Source organism: Brassica oleracea, chromosome C5 (assembly GCF_000695525.1).
Source record: "Brassica oleracea var. oleracea cultivar TO1000 chromosome C5, BOL, whole genome shotgun sequence".
Taxonomy (NCBI): domain Eukaryota; kingdom Viridiplantae; phylum Streptophyta; class Magnoliopsida; order Brassicales; family Brassicaceae; genus Brassica; species Brassica oleracea.
In genome coordinates, this window is record NC_027752.1 from 28,704,325 (window position 1) to 28,707,208 (window position 2,884).

The following is a 2,884-nucleotide window of genomic DNA, read 5'->3' on the forward strand; positions in this document are numbered from 1 at the left end:
TATTAACAATAATTTAAAAATAAAAATATATATAATGTTTTTTAATTATTTCTATGTATAATATTACAAACTTTACATAAAATTTATATATACTATTACAAAAATGAAAATATATTAAATAAAATTAATTTTTATATATAGATATTACTATTTTTGTAAAACTTACAGATCCGGATATCCGGACTAAAAAATTAAGATATCCGGATCCAGCTTTGACAGATCAAACATTTTACTATCCGGATCCGGATTCGGCCTCTCCGGATATCCGGTTTTTCGGATCGGATCCGGATCGAATCTCAGTTCGAATCCGGATCTCAGATAAAAGTCCCAGGCCTAGGTAGAAATAATATTTCAGAAAATGTTTTATGACAGGGTAGAATGGCTCCAGCGACTTTTCTTGAAAAGATGGACTTTTCACCGTTTTGAATTAATGGACAGCCTAAGGGTAACATTACTCCAAACTGAGGATTAAGGTAAATAGACCCTTTGTCACCCTACTTATTTATTCTATGTACCGAAGCCTCATTGCTAACATTCGGAAAACAAAAGGATAAACGACTTACATGACTAAAAATTTCGCAGGCAATCAGCGGTTTTTCATCTACTCTTTGCAGATGACATCTTATTCTTTTGTAAGGCAGCGGTGGAGGAGTGTGGGTTTATTTTAAAGATACTTAAGCATTATGAGACCGCGTCTGGACAACATAGATACTTCACAAAATCATCAATACAATTTGGTCATAAAGTCACAGATGTTGTGTGTGTGTGGGGGGAATTCAACATCAACTTGGCATCATCACGATGGGAGGCATAGGAAACTATTTGGGTATCTCAAAAAGTTTAGATGGCTCAAAAACTAAAATATTTAGATATTTAAATATGAAGGGCTAATAATAAAGTAAATGGGTGGACAGTCCGGTTTCTAACAAAAGGAGATAATGAAGTACTTATAAATTCAGCGGCATCAGCAATGCCCACACATGTATTGCCGTGTTTTAGACTCTGGTAACAAAGAAAATAATAAGTGCAATTGCCAATTTTTGGTGGAGTAGTAGCGGAAATAAGAAAGATATACATTGTTACTCATGGGACATTGTTTGTAAACACAAGGTGGATTGTGGTTTAAACTTCCGAGATCTCCAAGACTTCAACACAGCTTTATTGGCTAAATTATTTTGGCGACTGAAAGATAAGCCATATTGCCTGTTTTCAAAGGTCTTTAAGGGACGATATTTTCGGAAAATGGATCCTCTTGATTATCACAAATCTTCAACGCCATCATCTGGATGGAGAAATATCTATTCAGATAGATATCTGGTTAATAAAAGGCTAATAAAAAAAGTGGAGATGGGTCAATCCATTTCAGTATGGAAGGACCTTTGGATCCCGATTTCTCGCCCGAGATCAGCAATACAAAAAACTCAAACTCAATTCTTAAATCCTTCTTTAAAGGTGGAACATTTCATCGAACCGGTTGATCTCTCATGGAATCTGGACTTGCTTCATGCATATGTTTATCCACAAGATGTTAAAATCATCAAAGTTATAACGATAAGTTGATGTCATCAACCAGATTCGTATGTCTGGCACTTTACACCATTAGGAAATTATTCGGTAAAGTCAGGATATTGAACATGACCCGGACAAGGGGAAAAGACTAGAATTATTCAGACCGCCGGATACCAAACCATTGTTGGTACATGTATGAAAACTATGCTGTTCACTAAAACTGAGGCATTTTGTATGGAGAATTATATCGAGCATTTTAACAGTCACAAAAAACTTACGGCCGTGGGATTGACTGCAATACACAGTGTAGTATATGCGGAGCGAAGGACGAATCCGTTAACCATGTGATATTTGAATGCCATATGGCTCTACAAACATGGGCCCTATCTACGATTTATTCCCATCCAGGACTATTCCTAACAACTTCGATATTTATCAATATCGATTACTTTTTTTGGAGGCTTCTGCAAGATTATGATTTTAGTTACTTTCCCTGAATTATGTTGTATATATGGAAAAACAGGAATGATAAGATTTATAAAAATAAGAATAGAACCCGCAAGAGCTACTATGCATAGCAGAACTGGAAGGAGCTTTGTGGGTTGAGGCCCAACTCCTGGATAAAAAAACAACGAGATCGGGTTGTTCCGATTCCTCATTTGCAACCTTTGGATTATATCAAAGTCTGCTATGTTGATAGCGCCTGGTGGGAAGAAGATTCATTTACAGGTCACGGCTGGTTCTGCAAAACCAGGGACGACAAGATGACGGGAGCTATGAATCTCCGGTGAAGCTTATCACCTTTACATGCAGAATGCGAAGCTCTGATTTAGGTTATGGAGTGCATGAAGACCCTTCAGTTTTCCAAGGTAGTTTTTGCGACAGATTGTTCTCAATTGGTGTAGATGGTGTCTGTTGGACCCAATTTCGGTCATTACATTAATGGGCCGCGATCAAAGATATGGGCCGTAAGGAACTGAAGCCCATAGAAATAAATCAAGCTCGAAAGCGATGACTTCGAGGTCCCGGAGGTCGCAGAACAAGAGACGAAGATCGCGGAGCAGTTACAAAGGTCACTGATACCACTCAAATTACCTTAAAGAGTGATTTATACTCTGTCAAATAGGAGGTCGAGTTGTAGTACTTAGGGATCGAATTCACAGGGAGCTAGTGAACCTAGGGATTCTAATATGATTTGTTAAGCAAAGATGTTTTAAGAGTTTTAAAAGTAAATTGCAGTTTTATATTGAACAAGTGTTTGTTCAATAGCAGGTTTTTGGGGTTTTGGTGCTTAAAAAGGAAATAGCTAGACTTAGGGTTTTTATTCAGGAAAATTGGAATTATAATCCTATAGTTGCCTAATGAGTTGCATGCA